Raw genomic sequence first — 25,565 nt, forward strand, 5'->3', positions numbered from 1 at the left:
AGACGATATATAGTGTATTTTAAGGAACTGGCTTACTAGCTTGTGGGACCAGCGTGTCTGAAATCTGAAGCCAGTCATCAGGCTCGGGTAGTGGCTGAGGATGCAGTCCTGAGGCAGAATTTTCTCCAAGAAGCTTCAGTGTTTGCTTTTAAGCCCTCCCATCACTCGCATGGGGTCCACACACATTACGGAGGATAATCTAGCTTATTTTTTGGTCAGTTTATTTAATTGTTTTGCTCGAAAGAGAGAGCGCGTGAGTGGCGGAGGGGCAGAGGAAGCGGGGGGGGGGGAGAGAGAGAATCCCGAGCAGACTCCACGCTCAGCACGAAGCCTGACCTGGGGCTCAATCTCAGGACCATGAGATCAAGACGTGAGCCCGTATCAAGAGCCCCATTATAGGGGCAGCTGTGTCGCTCGTCAGTTGAGCGTCCAACTTTAGATCGCAGCTCACGTGGTGATCTCTCGGTCTGAGTTCCATCCCCATGAGTTCAAGCTGTGGCAGGCTACGCACGGACACTGCAAAGCCTGCTTGGGATTCTCTCTCTCTTCCCCCTTCTCTGCACCTCCCCCACTTGCTCCCGTGCTCTTTCCGTCTCAAAATAAATACACTTAAAAATAAAAGTCAGATGCTTCACCAACTGAGCCCCTCAGGCGCCCCTATAATCTTTCTCCAAAGCCACGTGATGACAGATGTAAACCACGTCTACTGGGGTACGATGGTAAATACAAGGGTTAGTAAACCATGTCAACAAGACTAGAGCGGGCAGTTAGGAAGGAGGAGGCTTGGACGATACAGACCACTCACCGATTATGACAATTCAGCCTATGGCTCGGTTTTAACATTTACGATGGATCCATGACGTAGAGGACAGGACCGTAATTCTAGGATTCACTGGAAAATAATGAGAACCAGTAAGAGAGTATTCCGTCGAGCAGAAATAAAATATTGATAACAATCACTATCTTTCCTATATATAACAGCAATGAGAAATTAATACGATGGAAAAACAAGGTCATTTGCAACAGAAAGACAATATAAGATAAACAAAATATCTAGAAACAAAATTACCAACAATGCTTTAGGAATTATGTAAAAAACATTAATGAATTTACTTAACTCTAAAAAATAAGACTGGTTCAGCTATCTGCCGATTTCTATGCCAGCACTGCATGTTTTTTTTTATTCATTATAACGCAGTTTATTATAGGACACTTTAATTTTTTTAATGTTTTTATTTTTTATTTTTGAGAGACAGAGAGAGGGACAGAGCACGAGTGGGCGAAGGACAGAGAGAGGGGGAGACACAGAATCTGAAGCAGGCTCCAGGCTCTGAGCTGTCAGCACAGAGCCCGACGTGGGGCTCAAACTCACAGACAGTGAGATCGTGACCTGAGCCGAAGTCGGATGCCCAACCGACTGAGCCACCCTGGCAGCCCTATTATAGGATACTTTAAATATCCCTCATTTCTCTTCCCATACGTTGTATTTTTAAACATCCTTGGCCATTTAGTCTTACCGATGAACTCTAATATCACTTTGACAGATTTGCAGAGACATAATGGAGTGTTAAATTGAAATTGCCAGAATAATGTCGATGGATGTATCTTAGAAAAGACAACATCAATACAGTGTTGAGTTTTGCTATCCAGAATCACCTGTACATACCCTTAAAATATTAGGGCTGTGGAATAGAGGGGATGTGAGAAGATAATGAACTTCTTCGGTTTATGTTTTTATAACCTTTTGCGAGTTGGACTGAAAACACAATTTTTGTTATTAAGTAACTTGGGCTTCTTGGTGATTGAAACAAGAACCTCTCCAATCTCATTTTCTAATCTGTACCAAAGAGAAAATAAAACGAGTTCTTCATACAACTACTAATAATATTGACAACCATTAACATTTCCTGATCACTTACTTACTTCTCATGCAGTATGTGGACTAAATTTACCTGGATTATCTCCGTCTTTATAAAAATGTACACCCGAAACTCCACTGTCACCTCTATCTCATGGTTTCGGGATTCCATAAAGCAACACGTGGAAAACACGTCTTAAAAGTGAAAATCCACACGGAAATAGAAGAAAATATATTATTCAGACACTGGATTCTATCTCTGGCAAAACACATTTGTAGATACTCACTTTCCTCTATAGAATCTGTATTATTACCTGCCACTGGACGAAGTACTTTGAATAAGCTTTCATTCTAGCTGAATTTAACCGCTACCGTTACATGGTTGTTTAATATGCAAAGGCACCAAATCCATCCCAAAAGTCTACTGGAGGGCGTGGACCTACAGCACAGTTCCGAGAGACAGAGCTGGAGAAGGTGGAGAGAGTCGAGACATTGTCTGACCTGCTCTGGGCAGCAACACGTGGCGTGTGTAACAGTGCAGTGCAAGTCATAGCAGATATTGTGATGGATGCAGATACTCTAAAACCTCTGGTGAAGAGTGATGAAAGCGCCCATCTTGGGTGAGCAGACAAAACAATAAAATAGTAGCTTCCCCATGTAACAGTATCGTAAACAGAAAATTAGATAAGAATCACTTACGTAACATATAAACTTGGTGAATCACTATATGGTACGCTTGAAACTAATGTAACATTGTGCCAACCATACTCAAATTTTTTAAAAAAAGGGAAAAAAACCTCATTCACATAGCATTATATCAACTATACTCAAAGTAAAAAAAAAAAAAAAAAGTAAAAATCCGTTCACTTAACACTGTGTGCCAACTATCCTCAAAATAAATGAGGGGCACCTGGCTGGCTCGGTAGGTAGGGCATGTGACTCTTGATTTCGGGGTTGTGAGTTCAAGCCCCACATTGGCGGTAGAGTTTACTTTAAAAAAAAGGAAAAAGTCCATTGACAGTATAAAAAAATTTTTAATGAAAATAATGGAATCAAATTAGCAAGGATTGGTCAGAATTCCTTTAAACAACTGCCAAATTGTTTTGAGTATTAAAACCAGCTACATATACTTTTGATCCCAGGAGACCCAATATTGTAAAGCTAACATATTAAATGTTCCAAAGTGATTTCACTTTTTTTAATTAAAAAAGATGACATTAGTTCCATTTGAACAACGAAAAATGGTAAAATAATTAAAGGAAGCTCTTCAAAAATTGGAGGATATTTGCCTTCAAATTTCCTTCTAAACCTAAAATAATTGAAACTATCATGGCATCAAGATGTAACAGAATCAACATTTCAAATGGTATGGGAAAACATAGTTGCAGGGAATAATGTTAAAAACCTCATTTACTGTATATATGTAAATGCTTCCCACATATGCTAAAGAATTGAATTTTAAAACCTAAAACCTTAACCTGTAAGAATGTGTACTATGTATTGTGAGCAAAGAAGAGTATGATGCAGAATACTTTGGGGGACACATCAAATATAATTACATTTTAATGCTAAATATATTGTAATACATAATGTAATATTACACATTGGAAGGACGTAACTCAGTTCCTCTGCGTGAATAAACTACTGAGTTTTTAAAGCTTCAGGAGCTACAAGAAGAACTACAGGCTAATTATCTCTGAAGAACATAGATGCAAAAAATCCTCAACACACTAGCAAACTGAATTCAACACCACACCAGAAAGATTATACACCATGGCTGAGTAGGATTTATACATGGGATGCAAGATTGGTGTAACCTATGTAAATCAATTAATGTGATACATCACACAACACAATGAAAGCTAAATACCACATGATCATCTCATTAGATTCAGAAAAAGCTTTTGACAAAGTTCAACATTCACTCATGATAACTCTAAACAAAATAAGTATAAAAGGAAATTTCCTCAGCATGACGAAGGCCATTTATGAAGCCGACAGCTAACCTCATAATCAATGGGGAAAAACCGAAAAGATTTCCTCTAAAATTCAGTCCAAGACATAGATGCCCACTCTTGCCACTTATATTCAACACATTACTGGAAGTACTAGCAAGAGAAATGAGACAAGAAAAAGAAATTAAAGACATCCATATTGGAAAGATCTAAAATTATCTGTTTCAAGACGACATAATTCTGGATGTAGAAAACCCTAAAGTTTATACACTACACTACACACATACACGCACACACAGTTAGAGCTAATACACAAATCCAGTAAAGTTGGGAGATACAAAATCAACATAAAGGATCAGCTGCATTTCTTTACATCCACAAGAATCTATCAGAAAAGAAAAACAAGACAGCAATTTCATTTACAACATCATGAAAAAGAATAAAATACTTCGGAATAATTTTAACCAAAGAGATGAAAGATCTGAACACTGAAAAGTATAAGGCGTTGATGAAAGAAACTGAAGACACAAACAAATGAAAATATATACCGTGTTCATGGATTGAAGAATATTGTTAAAATGACCATACTACCCAAGTGACCTACAGTTTGATGCAATCTCTATCAAAATTCCAATGGTATTTTTCACAGAAATAAGAAAAAAGATCCTACAATTGGTATGGAAGCACAAAGGACCCCAAATAGCCAAAGTAGTCTTGAGCAAGAAGAGTAAAGCTTCGGGCTTCACGCTTCCGGACTGCAAATTGTATTACAAATCTGTAGTTATCAAAAGATAATAGTACAGGCACAAAAAAGACAAAGACTGATGGAACAAAACAGAGAGTGCAGAATTCAACCAAAGCACACGTGGTAAACTAATTTTCGACAAGGGCGCCGAGAACACACAATGAGGATGAGTTCAATCTCTAAAACTGGTGCTGGGAAAACTGAATATCCACTAACAAAAGAATGAAGCCGGACACTCACCTTACAACATGAACAAAAACCAACGAAAAACAGATTAAAGACTTAAGCGTAAGACCTGAAATTGGGTATCATGAAACCAGAAAAGAAAATAGGAAAAAAGCTTTTTGGCATTGCCCTTGGCCATGATTTTTGGCACATGACACTAAAAGCTCAGGCAACAAATGCACAACTAAATTAGTGGAACTCTATCAAATTAAAAAGCATGTGTACAACAAAAGAAACAATAAAAAAGTATAAAGGAAACCTACAGATCGGGAGAAAATATTTACAAAACATATATCTAAAAGGCTAATACCCGAAATATATAAGGAACTCCTATAACTCAATGGCAAAATCCCGAATAATCCAACTTACAAAATGGGCAAAGGACCTCAACAGACATACAAAGAGCCAACAAGTACATGAAAAGACGCTCAACATCATGACTCTTTATGGAAATGCCAATCAAAACCTTAATATCACCTCACACTTGTTAGGATGACCATTATGAAAAGGATACAACATGGGTGTTGGCAAGGATGAGGAGAAAAGGGAACACTTGGCACACTGTCGGTTGCAATATAAATTGGTACAGGCGTTATGGAAAACCGTATGGAGTTTCCACAAAAAACTAAAAATAGAACTACCATAGGATCCGGTAATACCACTTTTGGGTATATATATCCAAAGGAAATGAAATCAATACCTTGAAGAGGTATCTCCATTCTCATGTTTACCGCAGCATTGTTCACAATAGCCAAAATATGAAAACGACTTAAATGTCCATAGATGGACGAATGAGTAAAGAAATTATGGTATACATAGACAATGGAATAAGATTTAGCCTTAAAAAAGGAGATACTATTATTTGCAACAATATGAATGAATCTTGAGGACATTATGCTAAGTGAAATTAAGCCAGACACATGAAGAAAAGATCTTTATAGTCTCTCTTACGTGTGTGATCTAAGAAAGTCAAATACACGCAAGCATCGATTAGAATAGGAGTGACCAGGGGCGGGGAGGTGAAGAAAACAGGGAAAGGTTAGTCAAAAAAAATACAAAGCTGTGTTTATGTCGGATAAACAAGTCTAGAGATTTTATGTACAACATGAAAACTACAGTTAATAATACTACCCCGAATGCTTAGAAATTTGCTACGAGAGTAGGTTTCAGGTGTTCTTACCACAAAACAGTAAAAAGGGAACTATGTGAAGAGTTGGCCGTCATCAGCTTGACTGTAGTATTTCACTATGTATATCGAGTCATCATGTTGCACACCTTATATCCAATTTTATTTCAAAAGCAAAATAAAAGCTTGGGGAGAGGAGAGAAAAGGAGTGTATTTGTCATGGTACAAAGTATGATTTTAATCGAACTATGAAAATGTAAACCACAGATGTATCTCAAAACCTGAACAAGTACTCAAGAAACAGAATCGTCAACATGAATATTAGTCAAAATAAATGTTATGTAAAATGTACAAGTTATTGCTACTTCCTATTTTGTACTACTTTGATAGCAAGTAAAGGATTAAATATTAAAAGCATAAACCATGAGGTTTTTTACGTCAATATGTGTACTTATCTGTATCGGCAAAAGTACAGATAAAATGTAAGTATTTGTATTGGGCAAAAGACAGGAGAAATGTAAATAGAATGATTACATCTTTAAACAAGAGAAAACCACCATCTCCATCATATGTGCGTATGTATCTATGTTTCACTGTGCACAGAAAATGGTACATCAGGCATTTGTTAAAAATTAAAATTAATAAAGAGTGGAGACCAGAGAAGAATGAAGGGAAAAAACAAACTTTTAAAATTCCCCTTGGTGTAATTTCCCTATTTAACATGAAGGAACATTGCTTTGATATTTTAAAATCTTAATGAAGACAACGAAATTAAAACTTTGTTTTGAGCTTCTGACATTGTGTTTTTCTTGAATAAATCCCGGACATTCTCCATTGTGACGTTCCCACACATTTCATAAGATGATCAGGCATAATATGAACAATAATATACACAATATAAACACGGGTGCCTGGTGGCTAAGTCAATTAAAGCATCCGAGCCCCATGTAGGGCTCTGTGCTGACAGCTCAGAGCCCGGAGCCTGCTCCAGATTCTGTCTCCCTCTCTCTTTGCCCCTCCCTCACTTGCATGTGCTGTCTCTGTCAAAAATAAATAACACATTAAAAAAATAAGATAAATAATAAACATATACTGATGTTTAGTAACTTATCAGGCATTTTGCTAAATAATTTCCTGTGATTTATTTCATTGGGCTTCACTATTCTCCTACCAGATACTTACTCCTTCTCTCGTAACAGATTTCCCTTGAGGATCAAAGAATGCTATGCAATAAGTCAATTTTTGGTAAAGTTTAATTGGAGGATCAAACAAGAAGTCATATTATTTTGAACCTATGTCAAAGGAATCCCATTCATAGAGAAGACATAGGCATCCTATTTTGAACACAGAAGCCTCTAGAATTTTTATTCTTTTTATGTTTATTTTTCAGAGAGAGAGAGAGAGAGAGTATGAGCAGTGGAGGGGCAGAGAGAAGGAGACAGAGTGTGTGAAGCAGGCTCTTCACTGTCAGCAGAGAGCCCTTCATGGGACTTGAACCCACAAACTGAGATCATGACCTGAGCCCAAGTCAGACATTCAACCAACTCAGCCGCCCAGGTGCCCCCAGAATTTTGATTCTGAAATTCCGCCTGATAAGTTTACCTTTCTTGTCGCCCAATCATAAATCACTATTTTTGTGTCAAAAGGTCAGTCCTGAATTTAAGTTTCAGGAACCTCTGGGGAAGCTTATACTACAGGCAAAGGTCCTAAGTCTAAAAGATGAGGTGGCCAGGTAGGGACATAGACTGAAAAAGGCAATTGTTCCATCTGATTTGGTCTAGTTGGCAGAGCATGCTACTATTCAATTAGAATGGTGAAGCATTTTTTTTTAATGTTTATTTGTTTCTGAGAGAGAGACAGAGCACGAGCAGGAGAGGGGCAGAGAGAGGGAGACACAGAATCCGAAGCAGGCTCCAGGCTCAGCTGTCAGCACAGAGCCCGACGCGGGTCTCAAACTCATGGACTGCAGGATCATGACCTGAGCCGAAGTCGGACGCTTAACTGACTGAGCCACCCAGGTGCCCCTAGAACGGTGAAGCATTTTTAACTTTCGTTATAATGGTGCAGCACAGTTAATAAGATTATAGATACAAAGGTACACGTATTAATATAGTTAAAGTGGGGTAGTCAGAAAAAGTATGCAAAAATCAATCCTTCTGCTATACCAGTAATCATCAATTGGAAGGAAATCTATGGACAGCAAGGAGAAGCATAACATCTAGAAATAAAACCATCCAGAGTTTTTCTAGTAGTATATGAAGTACCCTGCACAAATCTTTTCTAAATGTTACCAAGGTTTTGAATATTGAAAGCAAAAATGACCTTTCCTGAGGGATTACTTACATGTCAGGCAGTGGGTAAATCCTTTCATGAGTGTCATCCCGTCTAACCCACCAAAAATCTCTTGGCTGTTTGAGGAGGTCGTTACATCTGCCTCCCAGGTTTGCTGTAGGGATCAAACGAGCCAATCACGTACCACGGTATTTTGGCAAATCAAGGTATCAGAGCAACGTAGGCATTTATATGGAAAACTTCAATCTTGGGTTCTGTGATACACATTTACTCATGATGTTAACTTCCTATTTGAAAACTATTGGCCAATGTCAGGATGTAAGAGCTTTTAAGTAAATTGCTGTTAGCCAAGATTAGACTCCAATTTGTATATTGTCTTTTTTTTTTTTTTTTACACCGTTTTATTCAGTGATTTTGACCTTCATGTTGCTTCCAGGGCAACTCAGGAGGAGCTGGCCAAAAAATCACTATAGACCGTTTTCTTTAGAGACCAGATGCAAAAACTGATTTTGGAATCCCGTTTCCACCACTATGATAGTCGAGGTAGGCGCTTGCTACTCAAAGTGTGGTTCAGGGATTAGTATCACAGGCCTTCCCTGAGATCGTGTTAGCGATCGAGTCTTGGGCTGGACTGAAGACACAATCAGAATCTGCATTTTTACCAACATCGCCAGGCACTTCATATTCACATTAAAGTTTGAAGAATTCAGTGATGTGGATAGACTCTTCTCTTATAAACATAGAAATATGGGATAAAATAGAACAAAAATCTTTTTGAATGCAGAGCTGAATTCATAATAAAGCAGGGGTCCAAATCCACGAAGGGGAAATAACCAGAAGGGTAAATGGAGATGAAGACGTGAATAGTGGGAAGGCGCATGCCACGCTCAGTAACCTAAAGCCTTGGATTCTGACAGTAGTGAGGAGGGGGGTAGGAAATCAGCATGAAACTCTCGTAATAAAGGCATCTAATAACTTAAAGACTTCGTTTCTTTTAAGTTTATTTATTTAGAGAGAGAGAGAGCACGAGCAGTGGAGGGACAGAGACAGAGGAAGAGAGAGAGAGAATCCCAAGCGGTCTCTGCACTGTCAGCGTGGAGCCAGATGCGGGGCTCGAACCCACAAACTGCAAGATTGTGACCTGAGCCAAAACCAAGAGTCGGACGCTTAACTGAGCCACCCGGACGCCCCTTGAAGATTTCATTTCTAATAGCGTTTTTAGAAACTAGATGGAAACATACGTAATAGTATACCTTTGAAAAAACCTACAGCAAACATATTTTCATGGTAAGAGGTATTCATTTAGTATTATTAACGAGAAAATTATAAAGACATATTCCACTTATTAATCACAGAAATGCAAATCAAGAACAAGGGGTACCATCTGCCTCCATGTTATTGGCAAAAATTTAAAGGACCGATGATACCTAGTGTTGGCCTGGGTGTCAATTCACAACATCCACACCTGCTGGTGGGAGTGTGATTTAAATGGAGTTAATTTGGGAGATGGTTTAGCATTAGCACCTCAAGTTGAGCATTTACTTAACCCATAGCCCACCAATTTCTCTCCCAGGGAATGCCCAAGAGAAACTTTTATTCATCACAATAGGCAACATGTAGAAGGCCGTTCGCAGCAGCACTTCGCACACGAGCAAGAGCCTGGATGTTCATCACCTGGAGCGTAAGTGAAACAACTGACAGACACGGCAGGATGTTCCATCGTAGTCAAATGGAATGAACCACAGCAGCACACAAAAACGCGGATGAAACTTCTAAGAGAGGGAAAAAAGCGAAACCCGAAATAAGATTCCGTACAGCAAGAGAAAAGGAAGCAGAGGGATGCTCAACAGGAACGAGGGTGACGGTTACCCCTGGTGGACAGAGGCCAGAAAGAGTTGCTAGGGCAGCTAGAGAGTGAGATGCGCGTTAGTAACAGCGCCGTTGCTCTGATTCTCAGGTCAGCTTCTGTTTCTTACGTTATTAAAGAAAGAAACAGAAGTAAATAAGAGCAGGGTAGGCAGAGACTTCAACCGAGAGCACGTCCGACATGAAGAATTAGGGCAGATTTAATTCTTTGCACCTAAGGTGCATCTAATGCTATTATTTTTTACTTACAATAATAAAGGTTATTAACGTTTAATGGCTTCTTATTTAAAGGTCAATCAATGTGTTAACTGCTATTATGGGGATTAACTCATTTAATCCTCACAATAAATGTCTCACATACATGACATGAATTCTCAAGTGTTCTCATCACGCACACAAACGGCAACTCCATGAGGTGATAGAAGACAAGTAAATTTGCTAGAAACCGGTATTCAGCTCACGATGTGCATGTATGTCAAAACGTCTCACGTTGAACTCCTTAAACAGGCACAATTTTATTTATCAAACATAGCTCAATAAAGCTGGAAGAAAGGAAAATAGTCAAATGAGGAAACTTGAGAATATAGAATAGATTCTTTAGAGACTGGACCGAAAGTACAAATTTTAAAATATCAATACATCCCTTACATTATAGAAATAAGTAGAAAGCAGAAAAGAAAATGAAGCAAAAATTCAACGGAAAGATGAAATGCAAGCTACTTATACGTACTTAGAAATTTCAAAATCTACAATGAAAATACAAAACTGTATTATATTACATAAGGGTTTCAATAGACACATAGGTATGCTCTCAAATATGGAGTTGATATTGTAGAGATACTGAATTTTCTCTAGTCATATTTTTAAGACAATCACATTAAAATCCCCATGAAGTTTTTGGTTAATTTGACAAAGAGCTGTTAAAATTCCAGCTGTAAGAATCTGTTAGTGAGAGTTAACAACCCCAGAAAAATACCGAAGGCCAGTGTTACTGCTTTTGAAGGGCTACCGTGACGAAGCGCCGCAAACTCGCAGGGCTTGAAACAACATAAATTTGGTGTTTCGAGTTCAGGATGCCGCAAACCCCAAATCAACTTGTTGGCACGGCCACGCTCCCTCCAAAGACTCTGGAAATGATCACTTCTTACCTCTTCCCGATTCTGGCGGCCCAGAAGTCGCTTGTCGTGTAGCAAAGGACTCCATCTTCCTTCCGCAACAGGGTCGAAATTTCTGTCTTCTTGTGAAGACACCAGTCAAATTGGGTAAAGGACCCACCTTACTCCAGTATGACCTCATCTTAACCAATTACATCTACGATGACCCTGTTCCCAAACAAGCACACATTCTGAGACACTGGAATAATGAGGTATTATGGATTCAACATCTCTTTTTTTTTCAAGGACATAATTTAATTCCTGACAGCCACTGAGGACAAAAGTAACACAAAGGCAGGATCACGTTATAAAAATTCAAACAATGCGGTATTGGCTAAAAAACTGAAAGAGAACCAAAGAAATAAAATGACATTCTTAAAATTCTGTTACATACATTGGCTCTTTTAGGAAAATAAAATTTGATTTTTTTTGGAAATCTCACGGACCTAATGAATCCCATCTGGGTTTGACTTGAATTTTAAAACTGCAAACAATAAAGTATATGATGACCTCGAGGGATGTCGATGAAAATATATCCAAGAGGAAACCAATTTCCGGGGAAATGTGTAGGATAATATTAATAGTTTTTTGTAAAATGATCCTGTTCTTGTAAAATGGATAAAAAACGAGGAACTATAGTGTCTGTGTGTGTATGTTATTGTCAGTTTTTGTGCATAGAGGAAGATGGAACACAAGTTGAATACTGATAATGGAAAAGGTATGGGATGAGTTCGTTTTTGGTGTAGGTTATTAAACTTGCCAATGTCCCTAAGCTGTTTCCTTAGGTAAACTGACAAAGGACTACTTTTAATATTAACGATATTTTAAAAAAATTTTTAATGTTTATTTCTGACAGAGACAGAGTGTGAGCACGGGAGGGGCAGAGAGAGAGGGAGACAGAACCCAAAGCAGACTCCAGGCTCTGAGCTGACAGCTCAGAGCCCGATGCGGGGCTCGAACTCACAGACCACGAGATCACGACCCGGGCCGAAGTCGGATGCCTAACTGACTGAGCCACCCAGGCGCCCCTTAATATTAACAATATTGACATAGAACATCCTATTTCTAACAATGAATGAAAACACAGCCCCCTTGGCTTTGTGTGCTTGAACACATCATTTATCCTCTCTGAACACACACTTCCCATCTAGAATTAAGAATGAAAGAACTGCTTTTAATAACAATGATAGCTGCACTAATAAGGATGATTATGAAATCACTGACATTCACTGGGGGTCTGCTCCCAGGCCAGGACGTGTGGAAATGCCTTTGTATATGTCATCGCACAACTCACCTAGGTGTCCGACATCATGGTTAATTCCACGTCACAGGACTGGTATTGCTTTTATCACTATTCAACGTATGGGAAATACTTCCGTAAGTGAAAAAGCTACTTAGAAGCCTAAAAAATTACGTAATCCTCACAACTGATGTCATGCCTGTAAGAACACCTAAAAATTAACATGTGATTGTCTTATTTAGTATCTACACGCCCACTAACCAGTGAGTACTCTGTCTCACAATCTTTCTTACTAGCTAAGTTTGCTTCTAATGTTATTTATTTTTTTTCCACTCAGCAAGCATTTAATGAGCATCTACTATGTGCCAGGTGCTACTGTTGGCACACAGTCATCATCTGTGAACAAAGCAGAAAAGAATACCTCCATTGGACTTTATGCTCTACTTTGTCGGGAGGGGGGGATACGATAAAGAAAGAAAAAAGCAAATAAACAATAAAATTAGACGATATTAAGTGTGCAAAAAGACTAAAGAGTCAAAAAGACTAAAGAGTCTTTAGAAGAAAGAGAATAAGATCAGCATGAGGCTGGTGGGCAGGTCACTCTTCAAAAGCACCATCAGGATGGGTGTGTTTGAGGAACAACTTGATTATCTGCGACATAAAAATGGACTCCTAAAAGTCTGCTCTTTTAGTGTATTTGAGGAACTGGATTATCAATGACACAAAATTGACACACTCCCAAAAGTTTGCTCTTTTTAGTATATTAGCTGCTTAGATGGAAAATAGCAAGTTTGATTTTATATGAAAAACTAAACAAATGGGTTAGAGAGCTGTACTCTAAACGATGATGTACGTATATATTTTGTTTTTATTTATAATTTAAGTAGGCTCTGCACTCAGTGTGGGGCTTGAACTCATGTGACTTCGAGATCAAGAGTCACACACTGTACACATGGAGACAGCCAGGCGCCTCTGTGTAGATTTTAAAGGCATGTAATATTTTCTATATCTACATACGTTATGTATATAGATCTATATATAGATATATAAAAGATAAGTAATTGCACCTTTTTTTGATTTACAGATACACACGGGGACCTAAAGAAGTCTATGGCCTCTCTATTCCAAAAATCTATTTATGATCATACTCATACAATTTATTTTCAACAGGGTTCAAAAACCGAATAATGCCCATCCATTAATCCTCTGACATTTGTGCACGATGTATAAAATTTGCCCACATAGTGCTACAAACACATGAATGCTTTTTATGTTCCTAAATCATCACATGTGAAAATCAGGCCTCCAAAACTCCGAGCGGTGCTGGACATTTCAGTAAGTTGACTGCTAAGAAATAAAGAATTACTGGGCACCTGGGGGGCTCCATCAGTTACGTGTCCTACTTCGGCTCAGGTCACGATCTCACGGTTCATAAGTTCAAGCCCCGCGTCAGCGTCCCTGCTGTCGGCACAGAGCCTGCTTCAGATCCTCTCCCCATGTCTCTCTGCCCCTCTTCTGCTCCTTCTCACTCTCTCTCAACGTCAATAAACAAACGAAAGAAAGAAAGAAAGAAAGAAAGAAAGAAAGAAAGAAAGAAAGAAAGAAAGAATAACTACTTTTGCTACCTACCAATGTTTTCTAAAGATCAACTAATTCAGAACTAATGCACAGCAGGAAGAAAGTAACTCACCAATCCGCTTGTGAAGACTTACTCAGGCCCTATATAAAGAAAGTACAAAACTTCCCTAAGGGATTTAAATGGGCAGCTTTGGAGGATTCGCCAGACGGACACACATGAATTGAGACAGACTGTTACCAAATGCTCATTTTCTCAAAAATACTTTCGTATTCTGGCAGATGAATTGAAAAGCCAAATGTGTTATCAGAAATTTGAAAAGTGAAGTTTAAATTTTAGCCGTTAAGTCTTCAGTAGGGGAGATTACACCCAAAAACCCTCAAAAAAGAAAGGTGATGAGGGATACTTGTGACTGTAGATATTAAATGGTTCGTAAGTTAAAACAGTACAGTATTGAAATATTAATTTAAAAAGGTAACACTACAGCAAAATTGATTACTCAATGGTGCCGGGCCAATCTGGCATTGCTGAAGTGTGAGGCAGGCTGAGGAAATGAATGAAAACTTCGCTTCATACAAATGTATACAATCAAAATGTATACAATATGCACATTTTCTTTGTATAATGAGTATACTTCAATAAGCGGGGAAAAATAAAGTAAAAAGAGCACTCTTTCCTTGGGTGCATTTAAATTGACCAAATCGGAACAAAACTCTTTAGACAGGAGCATCAGCCACTCGCTTGTTTTGTGACTTTATACAAGCCATCAATCTTCCCTAGTATGCAAATTTCCCATTCTAAATAAAAGGCCAAGGACTAGCTCAGTAATACTGAAATTAATAATGGGGATCATAACGAAGGCAGGAACATTCAGTGAACGCTTATTCCAGAGTCAGGATGGGAAAACACCTTTATGGAATGACCCGCTTTTACATTCAGAAACGTCGGCTGCCATAGAAGATACTCATTTTATGCTGCAGGACTGCCATTAAGATTAAGTGAGGCAAGGGGCGCCTGGGTGGCGCAGTCGGTTAAAGCGTCCGACTTCAGTCAGGTCACGATCTCGCGGTCCGGGAGTTCGAGCCCCGCGTCGGGCTCTGGGCTGATGGCTCGGAGCCTGGAGCCTGTTTCCGATTCTGTGTCTCCCTCTCTCTCTGCCCCTCCCCCGTTCATGCTCTGTCTCTCTCTGTCCCAAAAATAAATAAAAAACGTTGAAAAAAAAATTTTTTTTTTTAAAAAAAAGATTAAGTGAGGCAAGATATGGGGAAATACTATGTACGTGAACTAAACAGTGACTTAGAAACTTCAGTAATTATATTCGCGGTAGATTTTAATTCTGGCCGCTCTAAATAACACGCAGCAGGTCCATTTAGAATCTACGTGCCTAGCTCCCAGGATGTAACCACTGGGACTCTCACTCTTCATTCTTTCCTTCCTTCCTTCAGCCAAGATTTATTAACTGCCTACCATGTGTGAGGCACCGTTGTTGATGTGTGCGATAAATCACTGAACAAAACGGAGGCCTCCACAGTGGTGACGGTTTCATTCTGCTGGGAGCAGAAAGACGAGGAAACAAGGTGGCCAATTCAGCTCAGTCTGCCTGGGACTCGCCCAGGACTAAAACCGCAAAGTCCCACACCCCGGGAACCTCCCCAACTGGGACAGTTGTGCACTCTGGAGAAGACACAGTGAGGAAATGATAAGCCACGTTAATGCGGGACAAGTGGCATGAAGTAAAAAAAAAAAAAAAAAAAAAAAAAGAAACATGTAGAGCAGGGTGACAGGGTGGGGTGGGAGAGCCAAGGGCCAAGGACAGGGACCAGGACGCCGAGTTAAGAGGTCAGCACAGGCAGAGGGAACAGCCCGTGCGAAGGCCCGAGGCTGGACTTGGCTGGGAGCATCAGAGGAGACCAGAGCAGCTGGAGGTCTGAAGGGCTCTCAGGAGTCTGGTTTCTCCGATGGCGAATCTGGAGAAGCTGGCCAAAGTCCCTCCTCATACAGTTCAACTGAGGGTCCAGATCCCACAGCCGAGTTCCGGCACAGCAGTAGGTGCCAGGAGGGCACCCAGACGCCAATCGGCCCCATCATCTGCCTTGGTTTTAGTGGCTACCTGTTGAGACGACGAGAGAGCAGAATTTGATTTCAAAAGTTACACGGGGGCACCTGGCTGGCCTAGCCGACGGAGCATTGCGTCCCCGATCCTGGATTCGTAAGTTCGAGCCACACGTGGGATGTAGCGATTACTTAAAAAAATAAAAATAAAAAATAGAAGGATTGAACAATCTGGGAGGGTAAGTGCGAGGAGGGAGAGATCCCTAACAAAATGCTACTGCAGTATTTTTAAGAGATAAGATGCTTTGGAATAAATTATCTCATTTTAATGTGAATAACAAACAACTCTCTGCTATGGTTTAATAGGTGTTTAAGTATAAATATGCTATTAAATTTTATGAATGAGGTGGTTAACATGGGTTAAAAATTGGATACGAATTAGAGAACTTTCAGGAAGAGATTGATTTTTAAGTTTTCATTGTATATCGTTGCCCTATGTTATACATAAGGCTGAAAAAGTGTTATGTTTATTATTAAACAGAAAACAAATTACACTGAAAATATTTAAACGTACTCAGGGTACTCTCTTGTTGTGGGACGCATAATGAACGATCTAAAAGGTAAAGGCTTCCTGTTTTCCCATCTTGAGGAACAGTTTCTGCTTTTTAGACGTCTAAAAATCAGGACTCACACCGACTTACCGCTTACTTACATGCTTCCGTGGCAGCTGGGATACAAACAGCATGTGGGTCACCCTATTCAGGCATCACAAGTTAGCAGAGCTGTGGACGCTTTGTTTTGTTTGCTTATATTTGAGAGAGAGAGAGAGAGAGAGAGAGAGAGAGAGAGAGAGAGAGAGAAAACACAGAGGGGGAGGCACAGAGAGAGGGGCAAAGAATCCAAAGCAGGCTCCACACTGTCATCACAGAACTCCACGCAGGACTCGAACTCACAAACCAGGAGATAACGACCTGAGCCAGAAGTCAGACGCTTAACCGACGGGCTCATCCGGGCTCCCCGAGCTGTGGACGCTTTTAATTCCACACCTCAGATCTCTCATGAGAATTAAAAGATATCCATACACACAGAAATACTTTGAGAAACTCACAGAGAAACGAGGAACTGTATTCCCACAATATTACTTCCATTCTTGACAAAATGAATTCTTTGAGACCACGTTGCTCTCCTGATTAGAAGCCAAATGCCCCACCTACCAGCACAGAAGTACTCTGAGGGTAAACATTCTATATGCTTACATCAACACTCACAATTCAACTACTGATCTACTGCACGACACGTATGCTCTAATCAGGTTTTTGTAGTTTGAAGGGAAAAAAATTACATAAAAAACTTAGGCGTATCTATCAATCTATGCCAACATATGCACACTTCTATATACCACATATATGTCTAGAAGTGTATTCACAATAAACATAAACTCAATACTTCCCATATACTGCCATAATTACAACACGCCATGGCAAAAAAAAAAACACACAGACCAAAGAAAGTCAGAGTAAATTAGCGAGCAATAAAATTATCAAGAAATACTTCAGGGCCCACATTATGTAAATTAAAACTTTACAGCAAAAACCTTAACACCCATATTCATGTATGGCAAGATTGGATACTGCCAAAAATGTACTTTTTCCGGAACACGTTTTACAATTTTAGGTCAAGGATAAACGGGGGAGGAAAAAAAGTCACTTCAACTCTCTTGGTGTTTGGCACAGTGTTATTCTAGATTAAGAGCAAATACAGAAGTTGGGGAGATTAACCAAGCTGACCTCAAAACGGAAATAAACTGTACAAATTTCTATACCACCACCAAGTGATAAAGTCACTTTGTCATAATAGCAAAAAGAATTTAAAAAGATGGATCAAAGGACCAGATTTCTAAGAAAAACTCTGTTAGGAAAATTTTATTTTTGATCATATAATAAAAACTGGTTTACATTATAGACACAGAATTGGACCTGGAAGAATGTACACAAGTAATGTTTTTGAGCAGAGAGACGATTTACTGAAGACTATAAATATACCGTAATTTTGTCTCTCTCAAGCGAGCAAAAATGAAAACCAATTAGCTGTATGTCTACGTAAGAGTACAATATATGAAACGCATGGTTAATAAAGGGTATAGGTTCGTCTGAACAAATATGAGGATGTGGACACTGCTCATAATGAATACTTGTGAGTGAGGCTGGGGTGCAATCAAAGGACAATGGTAACTGAAATCATCACCTTCTGTGTCTCTATTTTTGTAAAAATAATGATGCTTCCTTTAAAAAAAAAAAACCATTTGAATGAGAAGATCTATTCAAACCTGTGAAAAAAGTACTTGGATAAGGCATTCGTTGGTGACATTACCCCATGGTATTTAATCCAACCGATTTCAAGGTCACCTCTCACTGAGACAGGAATGAATAATACCTATTAACAGTGACAGCAACGGCAGCAGACCACCATCGCACGTTGCTTACAGAAGGCCAAACGCTGTGTATTTACCTGTTTTCCGATTCTGTGTTCCCCGCAGCGATACGAAACACTTACCACGGGTCTCGCCACCTCAGAGGTCACGCAAAGACAAGATGAGGCAGCTGAAAGAACAAACACTCACCATAAAAAACAGCACACAGATACATTCACGGGATTAATAAGGCAATGGCTGAAATTCTAAGAACGCGTAGTAACTGAAAACATGCTGGGCTCTTACTTGGAACCCAAATGCTCAGAGCAGGAACTAGACATTAGGTTGCACTCTAATACGTAACTAAATAGGTTCACATACAGCTGTAAATTTTCTTTAACACGGTAAGAACCCGACCATGGTCCACGCTTCTTGACTACAAGCACAGCTGTGGACGCCGACACGTTTATCTATGTGCCAGATCTCAGACGCAGGATTAAAGGAGACACCGCGGTCTGACCTCTGTGATAGGACAAAAAATATCACAAGACAAATTGGGGTATGACATTCCTAAATATCACGACGCCATCAAACAGGTATTTTAACACTCCCTATAAACACCTAGAGGAGTGGAGAAAGTTAGGCTAACGTTCAACTCCAGGAATAATAGGTAAGGTAAATAAACAGAACCCCGCAAAACAGAGAGCACTGCAGAAGCTTCAGTTCTGGGACGGCAGCATGAGGAGCTCTGCAAAGTCAGTAGCCAGAGAAAGGAGCATCACCGGCACAAACTCTGAAAAATAGGGGCGCCTGGGTGGCTCAGTCGGTTGAGCGTCTGGCTTCGGCTCAGGTTCTAATCTCGCAGTCAGTGAGTTCGAGCCCTGCATCGGGCTCTCTGCTGACAGCTCAGAGCCAGCACTGGATGCCGTCCTCCTCTCCCTCTGCACCTCCCGTGCTTATGTTCTCTGACCCTCTCAAAAATAAACAAACTTTCAAATAACCTTACCAAGTAAATAAAGAAATAAATAACATTACAAAACTTGTCTCGGAAATGGTCTTCGGCGCGACATCCTTGTCCAAGCTAACTTTACGAGAACGTAGGAAGATTGGCAAGAGTCGAGGTCCCTCGAGCCACGACGCGCTTCCTCTCTCATCCCCATCTCGGACTGATGAAACCTCAGATCCCACTGACAGTGACTAAGACGACAGGCTCTCTTTCCTCTCAGATCTCCACCGAGTAATAAGGTTTTTAAACAAAAGGGCAGGTTGCTCGCACTCCTCACCCTCTCCCAGCCCGAGCTGAAGAGGTCAGTCTTCGCGAGCCCAGTCAGAGATCAGAGGACTCCTACAACCATTCCTCACTCATCTGATGTACGTTCCGCTCTAGGGACAGCTGCGTGAGAATACTGGGGCCCGGACTGCCCGTGCCCTAGCTTGTTCATTAGGAAGATGTTAGAAATCAGGAGAGGTGGGCTGAGAAAACCAGAGTTTAACACCCTGCCCAGTACCCAGATCAGTGGCTCAGACACTGTGCCCGAGAGGCAGTCTGTAAGAAAAGGGACAGACAAACCTCTTACCATAGGAAGGGACTTTTTGAAACAAAAAATGGGAGCGTGGGGGACACTAAAGGTGCTATTGAAAATATGAGCCCTTTTGGTAGTAAGAAAATAAAAGGAGACAAATGATAGAAATTGTTAAGAAGGGCTAAATAGAAAGAATCGAAAAATGTAAGAACCGAAGCGAGGGGCACCTGGGTAGCTCGGTCGGTTAAGCGTCCAACTTCGGTTCAAGCCACGACCTCCCGGTTCCTGGGTTCGGGCCCTGCATCGGGCTGGGCTCCCTTCTGTCCGCACGGAGCCTGCTTTGGATCCTCTGACCCACCTCTGTTTGCCTCTCCCCCGCTAGCACTCTCTCCCTCTCTCAAAATTAAATAAACATTTAAAAAACGATAATAACTGAAGTGTGTATTTCACTACAGGGAATTAATAGTAGGCTTGAACTGGCAACAACAACAAAAAACAACAATTAACATGAAGAAAGATGGATAAAGAGTATCCAACATGTAAAACAAACAAAAATAAATGAAGTAAACTAACAGAGCGTCAGAGCAATGTTGGACACCATTAAGATTATCAACTTAGGTGTCCTGGGAATATGAGAAAAAAGAGCACAAAAATTATTCAAAGAATTAACAGCTAAAAATTTTTTTTTTCCAAATTTGATGAAAAATATAAGTTTAAACACCAAAAAAAAGCCCTGAAATGAACTCTAAGTAATATACCAAGAGACTCTTATCCAGTCCTCATAGTAAAAACAATGAACTATAATTACTAAAACAAAAGCATTGACACAAGAGAAAAAGAACACATCGTGGGTAAAAGAAACCCACCAGCAAGAATGGCTGCCTTCTCATCAGAAACCATGGAAACCAGAAAGCACCGGATGACATATTCAAAGCACTGAAAGAAGAAGTAACTGTTTAGGGAAAATTTTATATCCAGGAAAACTATCTTTCAAAAAAAAAAAAAAAAAGAACGCAAAATAAAGACATTCCCAGATAACACAAAAACTGAACTTATTGCTAGTGAAGCCACGTCTTAGAGAAAAAATACTAAAGGAAGCTTTTCAACCTGAAATAAAAGGACTGAAAATGTTAATTCAAATCCACATTTAAAAAATCAAATCCAGGGGCGCCTGGGTGGCGCAGTCAGTTAAGCGTCCGACTTCAGCCAGGTCACGATCTCGCGGTCCGTGAGTTCGAGCCCCGCGTCAGGTTCTGGGCTGATGGCTCAGAGCCTGGAGCCTGTTTCCGATTCTGTGTCTCCCTCTCTCTCTGCCCCTCCCCCGTTCATGCTCTGTCTCTCTCTGTCCCAAAAATAAATAAAAAACGTTGAAAAAACATTTTTTTTAAATCAAATCCACTGATAAAATTGTAAGAGATAATATAAATACATAGGTCTTCTCCCTCTTTGATTTAAATACTACTGTATAAAACACTGTACACAGTGATGCAAGTCAATTATTTCTAAAAAAAACCTAAAAAAACAGTATCCGTATTTTTGGGCATATAAAATATACAAAAGTGATATATTTGAAAGTGAAGCGTCTAGGTGGCTTAGGCAGGTGGGCGTCCAGCTCTTGATTTTGGCTCCGGTCATGATCCCAGGGTGGTGGGATTGAGCCCTGCATGATGTATAGAATTGTCTGAAATCAATATTGTACACCCAAAACTGATATTAACATTGTATGTCCGTAATACTTCAATAATATAAAAACTAGGGGCGCCTGGGTGGCTCAGTCGGTTAAGCGTCTGACTTTGGCTCAGGTCATGATCTCGCAGTTTGTGACTTCGAGCCCCATGTCGGGCTCTGTGATCACAGCTCAGAGCCTGGAGCCTGCTTTGTTTGGATTCTGTGTCTCTCTCTCTCTCTCTCTCTCTCTCTCTCTCTCTCTCTCTCTCTCAAAAATAAAGATTAAAATAATAATAATAATATTAAAAAATTAAAAATAAAAATAGTAAAAGACTGAAACTACCAATTGTTGCTGAGTGTGTAGGGAAAGTAAAACTCTCTCTCATAGCTGGTGTGAAGGCAAATTGTTTAGCCACTCTGGAAAAACACTGGCAAGGCTTTATGAATATATGTGCGCTATAATGACCCAGTAATTCTACTATTAAGTGTTTACGCGAGATAAGTAAGAATGGATGTCCGTGCAAACGTGTACATAAATGCTCACAGCGCAATTATTCATAATAGTCCCCAAAAGCAAGCAGAGCAAACGCCCAAAACCTGGTAAATGAATAAATCATTTACGGTACATCACACCATGGGACGCAATACGGCAACATGAAAGAATCAACGATTCGTACATGCAGTAACAGAAATGGATCTCAAGTTCCTTATGCTAAGTGAATGAAGGACACTGAACGCATTTCACTTAGATGAATGTTCTGAAAAGGCAGACCTGCTGTGTGAGAAAGCGTGTACCTGGCTGCACCGCATACAAGGTAACACGAGGAAAGTTTTTAGGACGAGAGCATCGGTTTTCTATCTTGATTACGTATACATAATTATACGCTATTACCAAAAGCTATCAGAACCTCCACTTAATATTGATTTCTTGAACATAAAGGCATACATTAGCCAACAATACACAGGGAAAAGTTGATAGGTTAGCACCATCGGGCATCAGCAAAAATGCAAATCCAACCCCCTACAGAACACTACATGCCATTCGAATGGCTCAGGTATAAAAAGACCGGCAACTGCAACGGTCTGTGAAAATGCTGACCAGTCACAGTATTGTCATCCGTCATCGGGGGCAGGGTAAACATTTTTAACACTTTGGACAAAGGCCTGTCAATTTTTCCGAAAATTAAAAATATCCCTCTCCCTGTAAACCAGCATTTGTACACTTGGATATTTACTCAAGGGGGGCGCCTGGGTGACTCAGTCGGTTGAGCGTCCGACTTCGGCTCAGGTCATGATCTCACGGTTCGTGGGTTCGAGCCCCATGTCGGGCTCTGTGCTGATAGCCCTGAGCCTGGAGCCTGCTTTGGAGTCTGTGCCTCCCTCTCTCTCTGCCCCTCCCCTGCTCACGCTCTTTCTGTGTCTCTCAAAAATAAACATTAAAAAAACCCTAAATTTAAATATTTACTCAAGAGAAATGAAAATATAAGTCTACAGACTTGTACATGAATGTTAATAGAAGCTTTATTTATAATAGCCCCAAACTAGAATTGTCCATCTGTAGGAGAATGGGTAAAAAGAAGTATGATATATTCATAAAATGGAATACAGCTCACCAATACAAAGTAGTGAAGTATTGATACAGACATCAAATGGATAAATCTCAAAAGCAGTTTATTCAGGAAAGAAAGAAGCCATGCACAAAAGAGGGCACTAGATTATCCCATTTACCTGAACTTCTAGACCATGGACAATTAATATGTGGTAGACAAAAACTAAAATACTGACTCTCTCTGGGGCTGGATTTGGAAAGGGCATGAGGAAATTTGGAGCAATATGGTAGCATTTTGTAACTTGATAGGGATTTCTGATACAATACCAAGTACACTTAAGAATGGTGAACGTTAACTTCAAAAGAAATGAGAGAGCCAACAAATGTTAAGCTATTATTCTTAACTAGTTAAAATGAGTTATCATAAATTGATACAAGGTAAAAATTATAAATTTACTTTTATAACAGTAAATTTCAGCAAATGGGATAAAAAAATCAAGAGAGAATTGCATGTTTTGAACTTCAGCAGTGACTTTCAGATTTTCTTAACGTGCCCCCCCAACACACAAAATGTATTGTCCATCCATATATTCACGTGAGTACACATATGTATATTTTAGCATGAACAATTATGTGAATAAGTTCAAGTTCTAAAAAATTGCCTGAAGAAAATCCTCAAAAGAGAGGGTTTGTCTACAGGTGTTATTATGTTTTCAATATTCGATTTTACTAATTTTTTTCTAGTTAGGCTGAGACAACATTGGGTTTCTTAAAAAAAAAAATCAATGTAGAAAATCAATACCAAAAACCCCAAAGATAACATATATTAATCAACACAGAGAGTCCAATGAAAACTTGAAAAATGATGAAGTAGTTCAGAAAGTTGTAAGGAGATAAAAAATACATATACAAGATGTTAAAATTCAGTGTCTAGGTAGGTAAAAGCTGTCCTTATTAAAATACTGTGGGAGAGCTAACTGGAAGAAAATAGACAACTAAAATAGTGTCTGGTTAATTCCTATTCGAAAGGGAAAATAATCAAATAAAATACTGACTTCACTGCCCTCATATCACATTCTGCATGAGTTTCAGTGTATGAATTTAAAACAAACGTTAATAAATCTTATTTAAGAGTGGAAATATCCACAGAGTAGGTGACTGGCATGATCACATTTTTGTAAACACAGCACACACACACACACACACACACACACACACACAGATGCATCTTAAACAGGTAGCTTTCCTGTTTAAATTGAACTTCATCTTAGCTTTACTTGTAAAGTTAGTCATACTAGGAGCACTAGCTATGGTTGTATTAGTAGAGTAGTAATAAACTAGTAAAATTAACAAGTAGTAAAAGTAATAAGCATCATGTGGTGAATTATTATGTACTTGGGAGACAAGGTACCTGAAAACATTTCTGTGGTTAGACACTCACAAGAAACCAAAAGTGAATACACTTATAATATTCTGCAGCCCTGATTTGTCATGAGGTGACATGTAAAAATACTTTTGGAACTTGAAAGCAAAAGCAATTTTATCATCACAAGATTAGAAACCCATTTAATTAGAACACAAGGATTCTCTATTTGCAAACTACTGACTACCAAGAAGGACGTATTTCAGGAATTTCTGACGAGATAAAAGTCACCTATATAATAAAGTGCCCTGCCCTGTTTTTCATACCAAAAAGTCTCCAGATGGCAGTGACTCAGGATGACACAGTGGATGACACAGGAAGCCTAGTGCTTCAAAACTCCAGATGTTACTACCAAGTTCTTGAAAGAAAAAGGAATCTGTATAAAGGAAAGCCTGAGCAGGAGTCAGGGAGACGTAATTAAAAAAAAATTTTTTTTAACATTTATTTATTTATTTTTTTTGAGACAGAGCATGAACGGGGGAGGGTCAGAGAGAGAGAGGGAGACACAGAACCTGAAACAGGCTCCAGGCTCTGAGCTGTCGGCATAGAGCCCGACACGGGGCTCGAACCCACGGACCGTGAGATCATGACCTGAGCCGAAGTTGGATGCTCAACCGACTGAGCCACCCAGGCGCCCCAGGAGACGTAATTTTAAAATTAACAACGAAGGGGTACCTGGGTGGCTCAAGTCAGTTGAACGTCGGACTTCGGTTCAGGTCAGGATCTCAGTTTACAAGTTTGAACCCTGCATCGAGCTCTGTGCTGACAGCTCAGAGCCTGCAGCCTGCTTTGGATTCTGGTTCTCCCTCTCTCTATGCCCCTCCCCCACTCACACTCTGTCTCTGTCTCTCTCAAAAATAAATAAAAACACTAAAAAATTAAAAAACTTGTTAACAATGGAGG

General features: G+C 39.7%; 1 long non-coding RNA gene across 8 annotated transcripts in view; it reads right to left on the minus strand.

Annotated features, from left to right (window-relative positions):
- Positions 1-25,565, minus strand: part of LOC109496635 — a 105,109-nt gene that overhangs the window by 55,666 nt on the left and 23,878 nt on the right. For all 8 annotated transcript variants that reach the window (XR_006593047.1, XR_006593049.1, XR_006593045.1 and 5 more), the window contains 6 exons: positions 18,643-18,689; positions 11,216-11,389; positions 8,253-8,355; positions 5,964-6,094; positions 1,953-2,053; positions 806-892 (listed from right to left, as the gene is read on the minus strand). This is a non-coding gene — a long non-coding RNA (uncharacterized LOC109496635). The remainder of the gene's footprint in view (positions 1-805; positions 893-1,952; positions 2,054-5,963; positions 6,095-8,252; positions 8,356-11,215; positions 11,390-18,642; positions 18,690-25,565) is intronic.

Source organism: Felis catus, chromosome X (assembly GCF_018350175.1).
Source record: "Felis catus isolate Fca126 chromosome X, F.catus_Fca126_mat1.0, whole genome shotgun sequence".
NCBI classification, from domain to species: domain Eukaryota; kingdom Metazoa; phylum Chordata; class Mammalia; order Carnivora; family Felidae; genus Felis; species Felis catus.